The 9,040-nt window shown below is 34.4% G+C and overlaps 1 long non-coding RNA gene across 1 annotated transcript; it reads right to left on the bottom strand.

The window, feature by feature from the left end:
• Positions 1-1,072: 1,072 nt before the first annotated feature.
• Positions 1,073-1,600, bottom strand: LOC120412886 (uncharacterized). Its single transcript, XR_005604877.2, has 3 exons — positions 1,514-1,600; positions 1,385-1,454; positions 1,073-1,325 (listed from the first exon to the last, which is right to left on the bottom strand). It is a non-coding gene; the product is annotated as an uncharacterized LOC120412886 (long non-coding RNA).
• Between the last annotated feature and the right edge of the window lie 7,440 nt (positions 1,601-9,040).

Here is a 9,040-nt window from a genome sequence, read left to right as displayed (position 1 = left end):
GGAATGGGAGTTCCTTGATGACCAGAGAGCTGACTAGTTGCGTTAGTTTTGATTAAAAAATCTAAAACATATTTAAAACATAGCTGACTACAGTTACACATCTAATGAAAAAAATCAAATCAAAATTTGTTTATGAATTTGAAGGTCCCGGGACCAACGAGCTGAAAATATTTATTTTATGATTTTTCAGGATATCTGACGAAACATATCCAAAAATTATGAATATTTTTTAACAGGTTTCAGAGCTTAATATATGAGAACAAATAATGTCATAATTAACCCTTAACTTCAAATTGCACATTTTGGTAAGCTGCGAAATAACATGGATTTATAAATCAACTGTTGTTGTGAAAAAATACCTAGAATCCACCTAGAATATGCAAAGCAACTGTTAATTATAAACTGTCCTTAAAAAGTCTTGTTATAAGATTGATTTCTCAAGAATACAGCCAATTACTGGGAAACTTATTTCATTTGACAAAATATACTAATAAAACATTTTCCGAATCGTCTTCTTTGAATTGCTTGACAACCTGTAATTATTTTATTTTTCTGCTAGAACTTGGAAACATTATTTAAAAAAAAAACACTTCAAAGTAGAGGTGGGCAAAACCGCTCTTTTTCACGAGCCGCTCATTTTCGTTCGCTCATAAAAAAGAGCCGCTCTTTTTCTAAATTTGGATGAAAAGGTTTTTTCTAAGAATCGTGTGATTTGATAAGTTTTTTTCACATTGGACTTTTACACATTAATTGATAAAAAAATTAAACTGAAAACGAAAAGAAGTCCATGAAAACCATAGGTCTTGGCGGTCTCTACACGCAAAATCCAAATAACACAGATCTGTGTAAAATTTGACACAGATCGCCCAAAACCTGGAATACACAGAATCTGTGTTGAAGCCTTGTACACAGATCTGTGTACAATCGTTGTCTGTCAAATCTGTGTAATTTTGAAACAGCTATCTGTGTAAAATTTTACACAGATCTGGGTAATATATTACACAGAATCTGGGTAAACAATTGCAATATATTTTTAATTCAGTTGTTGATTTGAAATGTCCAGGCCAATATAAATTAAAAAAATTCAAGATTTATTAATCAATAAATTGAGCTTCATACATAAATCAATATTCAATAAATATCGAAAAAGCTGGAACACTTGGACGCGACGCAGTGTTAACTCGTGCTGTCTCTGGAAGATCCGGCCTGGAACCGGAACCGGGAAATTGTAAGCGCGGGCTGATGCTCTGCTGGTGTTCAACTATGGATTGTGGATCGAGGTTCCGATCAAGCCAATCCTTTCCGTGAGAATATATGTGGGACACCTTGAGTAAAAATTAAATTAGGTTAGAATTGCGAAGCAAATATTGCTGAAATATATTACGAAACAAACTCATGAATCCATCTGCTCCCTGTGGGTGTACGGTCCAATTGATGATCAGCATGTTAAAAATCTAAAAAATAAAAGTATTTTAATAATATTACAATAAATAATCACGAGAAAAAAACTTACCAAAGTTCTGCATGAAAGACGCCATCTTAGCTTTTTTACATTTTTTACCCAGTATTGAAAGGGAAGCTGAACTGAAATCTGTGTAATTTTTTACACAGATCTGTGTTATAAATCTACACAGTTTTGACAGCTAGAACATGTTCAACAAACTGTGTAATTTTTTACACAGATCTGTGTTATCGGGATTTTCGGTGTATGTCAAGATTTCTACTCGAACCTAAAGATTCGACTAATTGAATGGCATCCAAACTGAAATCTTTTAATTTTAAAATTGCGTTTATTTCTGCAAGAATTGAACTAATGCTGATATTTCATTTGGAGAAAACATTTTGTGAACTCTTCCTACATTCTGATTTATCGATAAAGTCTATAAATGCAAAAGTTTAATCGGACAAAAGGATTTATTTTGTCCAGAATCTCTCAACTATTCAGTAGATTTTTGAAAATATTTTACAAATTATGCAATTTGAAATGCTCAAATTTGTATTTTGGTACTACTGTAATGTACAATCAGTTGTACAAAGAAAAGTTTTTTTATTTTGTTTACTTTTTACTTTTAGAATTAATTTTTATCAGCCTTGAAATATTTGAAGTTGCATTTACAACTCTCAAAAACAAAATTTAGACCTATATTTTTTTTTGAGATTCAATAAATTATATTTATAACAAAAATCATGCCATCTTGAGCCGACTTTCCAACAGACCGAAGTTTAAAAAAGAACCGCGGTTCTTTTTTTGTGAGCCACGGTTCTTTCGCTCTTTTAAGTGAACCGTCTCTTTGAGCGGCTCGCTCTTTTTTTTTTGCCCACCTCTACTTCAAAGAAAATAGAGTATCGTGCAAGCAGTGGTGATGGGAAGGTGGATTTTTGTGGTGTTCTCTTTGTGCTATGTTCGTGTTCATGTTCGAGTCATGCATGCAGTGGGGGGTCATTGCGGTAATTAATATTATTGCGCGTCAGTATCGTGTGGGCAGCAGGGCCAGGAAGATGGTTTTATTGTTGTGTTCGTTTTGTAATGTATTTGTATTAAATTCTAGCATGGCTTTTTGTGGTGATGGTATGGTTTTGGTAGTGGTGGTGGTGGTGTTAAAAAAAAAAACAAACGTTCAATTTACTAACATTGCGTCCAACACCTCCCTACAAACATCTATACCACTAGGTGACGTAGAGATCTCTGCGCATTCTAGATAGATGTTTACTAACATACCTTCCAATCCCCGAGGTTAGCAAGGTACCGGCCAGGAGCCCCTTATCTTACTGGATAGTATTACACGCTCATCTAAAGAGGAAAACATGGTATCTCCCGTGTTGGAATATTGTAACCGGATGAGAGTCTAGTGCTATCATACGTTTAATTACAGTTAAACAGCAAGATAAGCGTTGTGCAGCCATCCGGAATTGTGCGACCTTTATTGCTAATGCTAATGCTAACCTCTACTTCAAAGAAAATAAGGTTTACTTTAAAACAAAAATTATGCAAGCAGTTGATAATGGTGAGTTTATTGTATGTAGTAATTCTCGAGATTAAAAAAAAGATGCAACTGGATAGTTTTTTTCCATTCATTGGAATAGGTCAAAGAAATGACTAGTTTTTTTTTTCGAAATTTGAAAATTCTTTTTATTTTGACAATGTTAGTCATCAAAAATTTAATAACAAGCCCATCATGAATAATAATCATATAATCATAAAAATAAATTATTAATTTTAGTATGTGATTCTTCATGTATTAAAATCATATACACAGTCCAGACTCGATTATCCAAAGCTTTGATTACCCGAAGTTTTGATTATCCGAAGTGATATTTTGTCATGGCCTTCGGATAATCGAGTCTGGCCTGTATGCAAGCACCTTTAGTGGAAAATTTGGTGCTTGAATTTCAAACTTATGAAGACAATGCTTATGTATCATGAAGCATGCTCAAACGCCTCCATAAAAAGCATTTTCATTGTTTCAATAGAAATGTTACACACTCAAAATTGAAAACCACTTTTTTATGTCAATGATTCTATGTTTGTGCTGCCCTAGTTTTTACAAAAATAGCCTTTTCATTTTTTGTAAAAATAAGCCTCTAATTTGGAAAAATAGCTATATTCAAATAAAATTAAACGAAAACTTAAAAAAAGACAATATCACCTTTTTACTTTTGGATTTTTCTGATCGATTTAGTGTCTTGGACAAAGTTGTAGGTACTAATGGGGACTATTTAGAAAAAAAATAGGTGGACGGGTTGAACAATTTGCGATTTAAAACCCAACTTTTTTTTTTTGAAACAAAAATCTATTTTCGAAAATCCATGCTTTTTAACTTTATAAATGTTTTGATATGTTTAAGGCTGGTACAAATATTTTTAAAAGTTTTTGTCACCCCCCCCTTCAAAATTGGCCCGAAAAATCAGGGGGCAAAAAAAATATTTTTACAATAAACTTCAAAATTTCAATGAAAATTCAAGTGCAACCCGCTGAAATCAAATTAAAATACATTCTCCTGCGTTTAAAATCATTTTTAGCATGTTTGGGTTTATTAAAAAATCTTAGGATTTTTTGAAAATTTTCGATGCAAAATCTTTTTTTTTCGATACAATTTTTGTTTTTGTCAGATCTTAGATTTTTTGAAAACTAATGATTGCAAAACAACTGAACTAGTGTAAAATGCATTTTAAAACACTTTTTTTCATTTAAATGTGAAGACTATGGCTTGTTATTTAAATTTTTATATTTTTTTATTTTTTTGCCCCCCCCCCCCCCTTGACCGCGGCCAGGGCCGAGGGACAAAAACTTTTTTAAATATTGCATCGGCCTAAGGAGAAAAAAAAACCAAAACTTTTGAACCATAGTGAAGTACGGACAAATTTTTTGACTCGGCCTCTAATTTTTTGATTTTGGTTCAAAAGTTGTGGTTTTTTCTCCTTAAACATATCAAAACATTTGAAATTATGTATTTTTGAAAAAAAAAATTAAGCAAGAAAAACAAAAGTTAAATATTACGCCATTTTGAAATGTTAGACTTGGTTTCAAAGTTTTCAAATGATATTTATCGAAAAGATCAAAAAAAATTACGAATGTTGAATTTTTTAACTTGGAAAATTGCTGTTGTTGCTAATTAATTTATTACTGGCAGTTTTAACCTTCTTGGTCATTCGCTGCCTTAACATTCAAAAAAGGACTATTTTTTGCAGAGGTATTAGCATTATAAAATGTAGTAATGTTTGGATAAGACTTCTAAAATTTCAATTTACTTGTTTCTTTTTCTTTTATTTGCTGTATTTAAGCAACCAGAGATTCTTAGGAAATTTTATTGGAAATTTTCTAAACATTTCGAAAAAAAACTTTATTTTAAAATATCGATAGCTGATTTTTCAGTTAAAGTATTTTTTTCGCTGCAAATATGTTTTAGATTGATTGAAGCTTGTGGTCGTAAAAAATATTCGTAGTAAAAAGTGATTTTTTTTGTGTGCCTTTTGTTTCGCTTTTTTTGGTCGTGAATTGTGTGCTACGACGAGGCCACGCGCTTGTTTTACTATCTTATTTGAGTCTTGAGCGTAATTTTCGTGGAGTAATTTGTGTTTTATGTGCTTGTGTAATCTTAATTAATTGTTTTATGATTTTCAATGCCCTTTCTGTATCAACGTTGATCGAAAGGCACGACGTCGGGTAATGATATGATTGAAAGACGCGCTAACATTTTGGATAGTCTAGATAATAGTGGAGTAAAATAACTGTGTGTGAGTGATTTTGTGTGTTAACCAGAAAGCCCTTTCCATAGCATCGTTGCTCGGAAGGCTCGCCGACGGGTCTGTTATGAAAGTCCTTCCCATAGCATCGTAGCTCGGGAGGCATCGAAAAGCCAATACCTTATCCTACTAACCAAAAAAAATCACGTGATGCTTGAAGGAGATGCTGTGGATTCATCGGTCTCATGCGGTATCAACAGGTATATAGCGAAAAGCTGTATGTTTGATGAGTCTGCAACTTCAACTATCGGACTAACATTCCTCCCTTTCGTTGATCTGCAGGCTTCTTGGGAGGGCGCCGGTATTGACTAATAAAGTAGGGATCTTCAGAGGTTAAACAGTGAACGGATGGTTGGCTCCCACTGATCATTTTTGATTCATTGTTTAACTTCAGCTGATCTGTCAATAACGGAGTAGCAGCTCATTGGCAGTCAACCATGCTCATGCTCATGCTCATGTTCATGCTAGACTGGAAAAATAAAAGTTTCAACTTATTATATTATACAATAGAAATGTGTTTGACAGTGTATTTTGTTTTGTTTAAAAATAAATGAATATTTTAGCAAATGCACGTCGTCGTCGTCGTGCTATCTTGTCGCTCCCGCCATTTCGACGTTCCGGAGAAAAACGCGTTTTAATGTTTGACCACGAATAAACAAAACCGAAAGCACGCAATGTAAACAATAACAAACATGTTTTGTTTGTCATTGTCCCGAAGTTTGGTTGAAGTTGGTTGCTGGAGTCTTGAGTTATAATTACAAATGTTTACGGAAGTCTAACTTGTACGTGCGTCAAACCCGTTCTGACCTGAAATCCCTTTGGCCAGTTGTCGCATTTACATCAATTGCGGATTTTTTTTCGGATTTCGTTGAATATCTCAGGATTGAAATCGAATTTTGGGGATCTGTGAAGGTCAGCACAAAATGGCCTTCTTAACTAAATTTGGCACAAAATGTACGTACGACAAGTAAGCACGATGGCGACGCTGTAAAAAGGTTGTTTAACTTATTTTTCTACATTCGGATGCCTCTGTGATCTCTTTTACTAACTAGATAAGAAAACCAGCAAGCACAGCACCAGAGCACAGAAGCGTCGATTTACTGAAGTCATTTGTTTTAATTTGGAGTTTGTGACATCCAAAATAAAAAAATCAATTTTATCATTTTGTTTCACTTATTCTATTTCCAGACTCGCAGAATTTCGAAACGTATTCTTCTAGCTAGTTTAAAACAAACATCAACTCAACTCAAACCATCAACTCAAAAATTGCCGACGGCACTTCACCTGTGCCTAGTCAGTTCCTATCCAATCCTTCCAAACATCATCAGTCGAACCAATCGTTCCCCGAAAAAGCTGCATGAATTCCTGTTGTTTACACGACCCAGCCTGGGCACCCATCACTCATCATCTTCTCTGCCAGCATGTGCAGTTGCAGGGTTGCATCGGCTGCTCACTGCATCACCCCTTCTCTCTCTCTCCCAAATCCAAACATTCCGCGCGCGAAAAGAAAATGACCATTGATGATCGTTTCTTCATGTCACCCCCTTCTCTCAACCTCCTCCTTATCAACGACCGAGTACACATCCAGACATAATTGAGAGATGAAACATAACACACATGTGGAACAACAACATGGAGAAGAAAAAGAAGCTGCACAAAAACACAACATAAAAGCGTCTTCCAACACGCAATTTCTCCACCATAATAGCTTTCAGGGGGGGAGGGAGAGACTTGGAGCCAGCAAAAAAAACACCATTCAAGTCGTCCTGATGCAAAAACAGACCAGCCCTGTATTGGTGTCACTGCGTTTGTGTTGGTTTCTGCACGAAGAATGCACTTTCTCACATACTTTGAATCTCAACATAAATGTTTTTCCTACGGTGGTGTTGGTGGCGCGATAAGAACTTCACCAACACACCAGCGAAAAGCTCTCGCCAACTTCAAAGCTCTCTTCAAACTCCCAAAATCTCAAATCTAACAATCTACTCACGAAAATGATCGTCATCACTCTCTAATGATAATGACTAACAATGATGATGACTTTTGGGGGGAAACCGCGATGACGATGATTGAGATCCCCCCTCCACAAACTTAAACTAGAGAGAGCGAGCGAGAGCATAAAAGCTCTCGTTGCCCCCCCTTTCTCTCTCGCTCTCAAAGTCATGAATATTATGGACGGCCTCCATCAATCATCGCGTGTGAGAGTGTGTGCTTGATGCTCTTCGGGAAGGGTTTGGGGGCTCTCTCACGCACACGCGGTTGGCGTTTTTTTCGGGGGAGGGAGATGAAAGTCACGATTTCACGAAAGTTAGATAAGTATAATTGATTTAAATCAACATTTTGCCAGTGTAAAATTAAACTTCGCGTCTTCTTAAATTTATTAACCCTTTTTATTATGATGAAACTGTCATAATATATATTTATCAGCAGAAGGACAGTGGTGTAAAGTCAAACTACTCAAAATTATAAAAATTGGAAATGGAAAATTTAAGTGTTGAAGTTATGTTATTTCAATACATAATTTGCCTAAAATTTCAAAAAATAAAAAAAATTATCGAAAACTTGTACAAATAATTGTTAAATTTCAATTGAATCAAAATTAATAAAACAATTTAAAAATTGCCATGATTCAAAATTAGGTACAATTCTAAATGACCTCAATCGAATAACCGTGAATGCACACCGTGAATTAAACCCCAACTGCAGCTATGGTGGTATAATAATGACGATCGGGCTAGGATGGAAAGGGTTTGGGGGAGCAACGCAGCGCAATAAAATGTTGATCTAGGCGAGCTCTCCCAAAATTTAGTTGTTGTTGGTACAATTTTCTCAATGTTGGAGAAGGGGGCGGTGCCCTTTTTTTTTGTTTTGAATTTTTCGGTTGAACGCGCGGTTTTGAATGCGTGCGCGGACAGTTTTGGGATGCATGATTAAGAAAAATGAAATTATTTAATAAACCTCGTTTACTTTTTCAAAAGGTCCTATGTACATAGGAAACCCATGGAGCATTGGTTGTTTTGAAAAAGTAATCTAGAAACGATCTTTAATCATCAAATGAATCAATATTTTTGTATGTACAGTAAATTACGTTTATATTTTTTATTTAGCAATGTAAGATAATAAAGAACGTCCAATTTTTTGGAGAAAGAAAAAACCTAGGAAACTAGATATGTTCAACAAGTTTTCTGGTAATTCCAGGGTTAACAAAATTAGAAAAGCAACTGAAATGATCAAAAGAGGTGTAAGAATCAATTAAAGGCTGAACCGCCCCTGTAAACATTATATTTTTCTAATTTTATGTGCAGTACTTTGAAGACAGTAGTCAGGGGATTCAATGAATCCATGCCCCACAACCATTAAATTTTCTTTGACCAGTTTGAGTGAAGACAGTTAAGATTAATATTTACACTTAAAGTTGAAATGAAAACAAAGAAGAAAAAAAAAGCAGAAAATTTCTTGATGTTTTCATGACTAATACCTTTTAAAGAAGCCTTACTGGTTTCAGCTCTTTAACAATATAGGAAAGAATAGACATTTCAATCAGATCGCTACCGACAATTTGTAAAAAAAATGTTTGCATTTACTGGGCATCTTCAATATATTATGATTTTTTTTTCTTTTTGTATGGAACAGCCATGCCAGATATACAGATAAATCTATATTTTACAGATTTTTCGATCTTAAAAATCTCAAAAATCTGTATATACAGATGTTTTACTAATGATTATAGTTGAATGTTTCAACAATTTAGTAAATAATTTGTGCTTTAATATGATACAAAAGCTTAAATCTGTTG

The sequence above is a fragment of the Culex pipiens genome, chromosome 3, assembly GCF_016801865.2.
Source record: "Culex pipiens pallens isolate TS chromosome 3, TS_CPP_V2, whole genome shotgun sequence".
In the NCBI taxonomy this organism is placed as follows: Eukaryota; Metazoa; Arthropoda; class Insecta; order Diptera; family Culicidae; genus Culex; species Culex pipiens.
The sequence above is the reverse complement of the archived record's forward strand: the minus strand, read 5'-3'. Positions and strand labels throughout refer to the sequence as shown.